The 8,824-nt window shown below is 42.1% G+C and overlaps 1 protein-coding gene across 1 annotated transcript in view; it reads left to right on the top strand.

Moving 5' to 3' along the window:
• The first annotated feature begins 308 nt into the window (after positions 1–308).
• Positions 309–8,824, top strand: part of LOC138978292 (cationic amino acid transporter 4-like) — a 34,371-nt gene continuing 25,855 nt past the window's right edge. Inside the window, exon 1 of the mRNA XM_070350970.1 lies at positions 309–381. The gene's annotated coding sequence lies outside the window, so the exon portion shown is untranslated. The remainder of the gene's footprint in view (positions 382–8,824) is intronic.

Below are 8,824 nucleotides of genomic sequence, written 5' to 3'. Positions count from 1 at the left end.
ATTGTGACTTATTCCCGCAACATCGCTTGAATGTTTTGACCAAAAGTAACACTTCTAAGCATAAACGAACAATATCCCTTTAACAGCTTTTCCGCGCGTTTCTAAAAAGCAAACTCGATCCTGTCGTTTGTATGGATATGCCTTCTCTATCTATATCCGTGACACACCTGACTCCCATTAGCAACAAGGATTCACAGATTCACCTAATCTGTTCAGCGTGGCAGCTTGTGCTATGATTGATTGTTGTCTATTGTGTGTGCGTTTCGATCGGTGTATCTTCCAGTTTTTCTTCCGTCCTTCTCGCGGGGAGAAGTTTTAAGATCATACCGTTTTTATCTCCGTTCTTCTCAAAGGACCTAGAGCTGACTTAATTGCATGCATGTAAGTATTTTATTTTATTTTTATTTGATAACACGAACAAACAACAGTTAGGGTTAGAACATTTTTTTGTTAAAAGAAGAAGAAAAGTTTAGATATTTTTCAGGTAGTCTTCTTCTTCGTCTGCGTTCATGGGCGCGCTGAAACGTCCAGTTTTTTTAACGAGTGGGTTTTTACTTGTATGACTGTTTTAACACCACCATACGCCGTTTTCGGCGGATAATCAGAGGGACTGAGCGCTAAAGAGAGAGAGAGAGAGAGAGAGAGAGAGAGAGAGAGAGAGAGAGAGAGAGAGAGAGAGAGAGAGAGAGAGAGAGAGAGAGAGATATTTACTTTGTTTGCTTAATATATTTTTGTTTTTGTTTAATATTGATTGATTGATGTGTGTATTTATTTGTTTATGTATTTATTTATTTATTTATTTTGTGTAATTGCTTTCACAGTTTGACACAAATTAGAAAGTAGTAAAAACAAATCTTGAAAAGAAGCTGCCCGGCTGTCGATTTTTGTAACACGTCCAAGGCGAAGGATGTCTTGCCTCGTAAAAAAATAAAGGCTGGACGCATTTAAAGGTTGTGGTGTGCACGTTTTCTACACGGGAGGGAGGACATCTTTAAGAAGTTTACTCCGATATTAATAAGATGCAGTGTGATTTACGTATTTTTTTAAATTTTGAAATCTTTTAAAACTGCCACTGACCGCATAGCAGCAACATCTGCAGAGTAAGTGTGCACAGTGTCATATGCAAGCTACAGTATTTATTATACATTTACATGCAGATGAGCTGATTTTGCAGATTTATGAATCGCGAGAGGAATACGGAATGAGAAAGACAACGTCGTTGCCAACTTTTATCGAAATGTTTTGGTGTGAATTTTCCCTCTTTATTTTCGTGATTTTATTGTTTGATTTGATTATCTGCAGTCGGTTTTAAAGGGACACTCTTTCTCTGGTAAGTCCATCTTGCCAACCTCCAATTTTGTTGTTTGTTTGTTTGGTTAAGGCCCAGCCGACCACGAAGGGCCATATCAGGGCGGTGCTGCTTTGACATATAACGTGCGCCACACACAAGACAAAAGTCGCAGCACAGGCTTCATGTCTCACCCAGTCACATTATTCTGACACCGGACCAACCAGTCGATCACGGGGCGGACGCCTTACCACTAGGCCAACCGTGCCGGTGCCAACCTCCAATAGATAAGAGTATCCTTGCACATTCCAACAGTCTCCAGCCTGGGGGGTTTCAATTCAGCGTTGGAATTCTGTTTTTGAGATAATATGCGTCCCTGCGTCCCATACGTCATATGTGTTCACACTAGAGGCCGATATATATATATAACTCCCGGGGCAAGAAATCTTTCGCCCAGGAAAGATCGCCTACTAAAAAAAAAATCGATGTATCGAAAAATACAAAAAAACAGTGTTGGAAAACAGATGCGAAAACCAAGTACCAAGGGGGATAAATCTATTATAGACTATACATTTAAGTCGAAACACACAATACTTCAAGGAGAAACTAGTCGCTGTGGAGGCAATACGGGCAAAATGTTGGGCATTTGTATAATGAACAATCCAGAAGTTATTGCTCGCTGCAAGTAGGCATTTCTTTCTTTCTTTATTTGGTGTTTAACGTCGTTTTCAACCACGAAGGTTATATCGCGACGAAGTAGGCATTGGCATAAAGCAAAATACTGCATACATGTATATAAAAAATATAATTAAAAAAAATAGGAACAGTTGGCTGTATAGTTAGTTTACCTTGACAGTATAATATGTCATGGGGAACTAAATTTGTAAAAGCCAATGGTGGCTACGTCATCAAATAATCCAAATGTGCCCAAAGTGCAACCAGGTGGTTAATTTTTGGTATGTGACCAAGTGTAGGGATGGTCTTATCCGGTGTCAATTAAAGCCTGACCATATCTAAGATGATGAGCAAACCTCTGTAAAGGAGTGTGCCTTTAAATATTATCTGCCGTCGGAAACGCTGCTTAAAATGTCATAGAGTGGCTGTGTTAATAAAAAAAAACTAATTAACGTAGTAAAATCTTGATGCAACCCTGAGAAATTATAGCTACAGGGGTAATAAAATATAGGGTTATGAGTGTAATTATGCTGGTTCAAATAATGTCGATGTCGGATTTTATATTCATCGATGTAACTTGTTGTTCTTGTTATGACAGGTATCCATGGCGGATGATGACATTATTCAGTTTTACTGCAGTAGAAACGTTTTATTGCAATAAAACTAGTTTTACTGCAGTAAAACTGAATAATGTCATCATCCGCCCCAACAGTCGGTTTTACTGCAATAAAACTTTTTTTTTTACTGCAGTAAAACTAAAATGAAAATTGCTGCAGTAAAACACGAACCCAGTTTTACTGCAGTAAAACTTAAATGAGTTTTACTGCAGTAAAACGTTTTACTGCAGTAAAATCAGCTGCCCTGGCGGATAATGACAATATTCAGTTTTACTTAAGTAAAACTAGTTTAACTTAATAATGTCATCTTCCGCCCAAGCAGCCGTTTTTACTGCAGTAAAACTTATTTCAGTTTTACTGCAGAAAAACCGAACAATGTCATCATTCGCCCAAGCAGACGTTTTTACTGCAGTAAAACTTATTTCAGTTTTACTGCAGAAAAACCGAACAATGTCATCATTCGCCCAAGCAGACGTTTTTACTGCAGTCCAACTCATTTCAGTTTTAATGCAGTAAAACCGAACAATGTCATCGTTCGCCCAAGCAGACGTTTTTACTGCAGTAAAACTTATTTCAGTTTTACTGCAGTAAACCTGGGTTCGTAATTTACTGCAGTAATCTTCATTTAAGTTTTACTGCAGTAAAACTTTTTACTGCAGTAAAAATGCCTGCTGGGGCGGATGATGACATTATTCAGTTTTACTGCAGTAACACTTTTTTACTGCAGTGAAACTGAATAATGTCAACATCCGCCAAGGCACAATATCTTGAAATCTGGACACACTGTCTAATGGACACATTACATTTCTAAACATAACCTGCTACATTTACATCAGTGCGCCTTGCGTTAGTTCGCGTGTGTGTGTGTGTGTGTGTGTGTGTGTGTGTGTGTGTGTGTGTGTGTTTGTGTGTGTGTTTGTGTGTGTGTGTGTGTGTGTGTGTGTGTGTGTGTGTGTGTATGTGTGTGTGTGTGTGTGTTCTTCGCGCTTGCTTGCCCCGAGACCTTCCAACCGGTGAGCTTTTGACAATCCAAACCTTTACCTCAACCCCAACTCCCCCAGCATACATTTACTTAAAACAAAGCTTTTGAATTCTTGCCAGCCTAGCACAAAGGCAATCGTTCAAACGTACAGTCCCCGCTCCCTCTACACCATCCATCCCCCACGCCTCTTCTGTCCCTCCCCCGCCTCCCGCCCCCCCCCCCTTCCTTCAAAAAGCCTTATCGCGACTGCAACAATTAGTCAGTAGGCCCTAATGGAAAACAAAGTCCGCCGAATCCACTCGGAAAAAGGACTGACCAAACGCAATTAGGAAACGCAGCAAGAAACACGAACGTGCCGACACGGTCACCAAATGGAACCTAGCCGGTGCAGACAGATCTTAGCACCAGCCCAGCGTTATGGCGTCAGAGGCGGGGGAAGCAGATCGATCGAAAAATCAATGGCTTCTGATTTCGCGCGTATTGGGACCTTGACGCAGCCATGGCAACGCCGCGAAAACTAAATTTTGCCGCCGCGAACGTGCGCTGCGTGCGTGCGTTTGGGTTTCGCCGCCCACCTCATTTTCAGAGTCTGTGGCACCACGGGTGTGTGTGGACAAGCGGGTAAGACTTTCAGTTAGTGGAGTGTTTGGTCAAGTACGAGCAACACTATGCAGCAAAGTTTAAATGCAACTGGTCGTGCACAACAGAGTGTGTGGTACACTCGGTCAGGGTCCATATTCATTCAGGTGAAGCAAGTGCTGTTGTTTGGAAGGCCGTTGCGTCATTTAAATCGTCTGCAATAACGTAACCTAGCTCGCATGCGATCCAGATGCCGAAAGATATGTAGCGCTACCATCAACGTATTTGCGTTCCTATTATAATCTTTCTTTTAACAAAACGTTTCAAAGTGCTTGGACACCATTATGAAATGGTTGCCGGTTCATACAGCATTTGCAGTCGCCCACTACGATTGTCATCTCGAGTCAACTTTAAAAAATGATTCTTCTTGTGTTCTTATCCGACATGTGTCTGTAGAAACGGAAAGGAATTCAACGATACTACCAGTTAGTCGGTTTGTATCAGCTTTCATAAACTGTGCCTCTGAAATAAAATAAAATCAAAAAAAAACATTCGCACATTCAGTGACAGAGTGTATGACTGTATGGTTCTATTGCTTATTTGCTTGGTGTATAATGAATCAAATCATCAGTTTCGCTTGCTGAATACGTACACTTGCTAAACTTCGATCAAAATGTAATGAATGTCAATAAAAAAAAAACACTAAAAAAACAGGAGATAGCATCTAAGGAAAACAACGTTTGAATCCAAAACATGTCCACCAGACCCCATCACAAACAGAATTCCACAATCCACCGGTGTTGACTTAAAGGCCAACAACTCGGGTGCAGAGTCTGCTGTGAAAGGAGCGGTAGCCTCCCCTGTCACAATCGCCCCCGTTTGAATGAGCTTCGTCCCGAAGTTCTGAACCGGGGGACCACTGTCCATCCCAAGTTCTCAGAATGGGAACAGCACGAAAATATTCAGTGGTCATATTATGCCATTACCTGAACATATCATGCCGAGTCCCATCCTGCTCGCAGCGCCAGATGTAACCGAGTGCCGTAACACTACGATCACCTCGGGAGGCGAAGTGCAATCAAACAGGATTGAAAATGTTAGGGCCAATTTCTTAGCCCTATAAAAACTGTTATGAAAACCCGAAGGTTTCCATGAACATACAGACAATCGGAAACCACCAGACCCCATCACAAACAGAATTCCACAATCCACCGGTGTTGACTTAAAGGCCAACAACTCGGGTGCAGAATCTGCTGTGAAAGGAGCGGTAGCCTCCCCTGTCACACTAGGAAAGATAAGAATGCACAGCCAATAAAAAAAAAGTACACACTTGTTTCAAAGGAATCCTCTCCCGTAAACCCAAAACAAATACGGTAAATGGTGTTAAGAATACAACAAGCTCATTATTGTGAATATATCAATTTTAAGTGAGATTCAATACATGATGAATGTATGGTATAAGCCTACATTATACTTTTTTAAACATAAAATCAGTTGCAATTTTTAAACCAAATTTGTATAATTATGCAATATTTTAAGTTTACATGAACTGTCTTTATTTTTGGCTCTTTCATGAAAAATACTCTCTCTGTCTCTTTCTCTCCCTCTACTCTCTCTCTACTCCCCCACCCTACCCCCGCCTTTCTCTCTCATCCTCCCTCCCCCCCCCCCCCCCCCCCCACACACACACCCCCCTTCTCTCTCCCCTCCCCTCTCTGTCTCCCTCGTGTTCTGAGAGCGGTTCTGCATCTTCGAGCTTCGGCGCCTGGTGCCTAGGAAGCGATCGGTGCTGCAGCGGTTTCAGAGTTAGAGATTCTATTCTATAGCGGTGTAGCACCGGCCTGGGAACTAAAACTGTCTGGAACCACACTACAGAGCTTGGACAGCCGTAGGAGACAGTGCTAGTGCCAGACCGGAGGACACACAGGCAAGGTAATTGATTTTTCAAATAACTCTCGCTTTTCCCTTACTGCTTTAAGCTTGTATGCTACTTTTTCCCCGGTCACACATACACACACATGCAGTTGTATAGGTAGCCATCTTTTGGGTTTTGCACTGAAAAATCAGAGCTTTCCGTACTGATTTTCTTTGCTATCTCTCTGTGTTGGTCTGTGACCATATGGTGTCTTTTGAAACTAGAAAACGCTGCAGCGTCGGCGAAGCGTGGGCGGCTGCGGTGGGGCCATCTTCAAAACAAAACCATATGGCGGATTTGGGAGCAGATTTTCATCAAGAGCGATGATTACTCAGAAGCCTTGTTCGATAAATGCCAATGATAGTAGATGGGAGACATATATGCGTGCGGGGGGTGCGATATATTTGTAACGAAGCCATATGGTGCATTCGGATGCAGGTTTCCATAACTTCTGCGACGAATATTTTCCTGAAAGGTTTTGTTCGATAATTCATGGTGATATCTGATCGAAGCTAGATGACCGGATTATCGCGTAGGAATCTCACGTGTTAATGCAGAGGTAATGTAATCGACTTGACTGGAGCCTGCTTTTATGACAGGCTGGAGAGTCACGGTTGCATTGTAATGGTGCTGATAATGAATTGTGAGTGTGCCTGTGTGTGTGTGTGTGTGTGTGTGTGTGTGTGTGTGTGTGTGTGTGTGTGTGTGTGTGTGTGCATTAGAGCGTGCATTCTTGTGTAATTGTGTTAATCAGTGTGTGTTTGCGTGTGTGCGTGCGTGCGTTTGTGTGTGTGTGTCTATCTCGAGATACTGTTTCTAAAGCTTTTCAACTACACTTGTAATGTAGCTCGCTCTATAGAATAGTATCGACAGGCAGGTTGTTCGAGTAGAGCTCCAAAACTGTGATTGTCTCCTTGCTTTTCTGTCACTCTTCCAATAATGTTTCCCGAGCTCTTTGAGCCTTGCAACGTAGCCCTAGTCTACGCCGTTAAACTGGCTGCATCGCTGACTGATCGAGAGCCGCTCTTGGAGAGCTCTAAAACTACGAGTGTCTACTGGTTTTCCTGTTTCCATTTCCATGTCTTTATCATCCCGAAAATTGGTGGACATTTGGGATCGCTTCCTACTAGTTGAAAGCTAGCAGTGCTCAACAAGCGTGTGAGAATGTGTTTCAAACTTAATTAGCCACCTGCACTAATAGCAGAATGGCCGAGGTCTTTTACGTGCCAAAGTGGTGACACGGGGGTGGAACATGGATACCGTCTCTGAGTCTGCCCGTGTCCATCCCGGCCCGGATTCGAACCCGAGACGCTGGGATCACAAGTCCAGTGCTCTTCCCACTGTTCTACTGGCCTGGGCCCCCGCTGTCTCTTTTTGCATCCGTCAGTGTAAACGTTGCCTAGGACATCTGTGACAACCTAGGGCTTTCCATTACTGTCCTCACATTATTTCCCTAATCAGCAAACAATTAATGGCTCTGTTTGTGATGTTCAACTAATTGCGGGCTTCACAGCAGATGGGCTAGGGGTATGTATTTGTTTTAACACGTCACAGCAATGATTGTATCTTGTTTTTGAGTGCCGAAGCTGTCTGTTGCCTTTGTTTTCTCAACTCAGGGGAAATGTAGCAGAACACACAAAAGTTAGTGAACAAATATTGCAGCAACAAATTAATTACAAGTCGCGTAAGGCGAAAATACAACATTTAGTCAAGTAGCTGTAGAACTCACAGAATGAAACGGAACGTAATGCAATATTTCAGCAAGACCGTATACTCGTAGCATCGTCAGTCCACCGCTCATGGCAAAGGCAGTGAAATTGACAAGAAGAGCGGGGTAGTAGTTGCGCTGAGAAGGATAGCACGCTTTTCTGTACCTCTCTTCGTTTTAACTTTCTGAGCGTGTTTTTAATCCAAACATATCATATCTATATGTTTTTGGAATCAGGAACCGACAAGGAATAAGATGAAAGTGTTTTTAAATTGATTTCGACAATTTAATTTTGATAATAGTTTTTATATTTTTAATTTTCAGAGCTTGTTTTTAATCCAAATATAACATTTATATGTTTTTGGAATCAGGAAATGATGGAGAATAAGATGAAAAAATTTGAATCGTTTTATAAAAAAAATATTTTTACAATTTTCAGATTTTTAATCACCAAAGTCATAAATTAATTTTTAAGCCACCAAGCTGAAATGCAATACCAAAGTCCGGGCTTCGTCAAAGATTACTTGACCAAACTTTCAACTAATTTGGTTGAAAAATAAGAGCGTGACAGTGCCGCCTCAACTTTCACGAAAAGCCGGATATGACGTCATCAAAGACATTTATCCAAAAAAAGAAAAAAAACGTTCGGGGATATCAATCCCAGGAACTCTCATGTCAAATTTCATAAAGATCGGTCCAGTAGTTTGGTCTGAATCGCTCTACACACACGCACGCACGCACTCACACACTCACATACACCACGACCCTCGTTTCGATTCCCCCTCTATGTTAAAACATTTAGTCAAAACTTGACTGAATGTAAAAAATAGTAATGACAATCATGTCACTGAAATTCTGTTATTCATTTTTTTACCCTATTTAGCCGAAGGGTGCGGCGCTCACGCTCGCCCGCACAAACAAACCACACACGCACACACACACACACCCATACTCACACGCGCACACACATGCACACACACATGCACACACACACACACACACACACACACGCACGCACACACACACACACCCGCACACACACACACGCACACACATACAC

The sequence above is a fragment of the Littorina saxatilis genome, linkage group LG10 (assembly GCF_037325665.1).
Source record: "Littorina saxatilis isolate snail1 linkage group LG10, US_GU_Lsax_2.0, whole genome shotgun sequence".
In the NCBI taxonomy this organism is placed as follows: domain Eukaryota; kingdom Metazoa; phylum Mollusca; class Gastropoda; order Littorinimorpha; family Littorinidae; genus Littorina; species Littorina saxatilis.
Note: the sequence above shows the minus strand (reverse complement) of the source record. Positions and strands in the feature narration are given on the sequence as shown.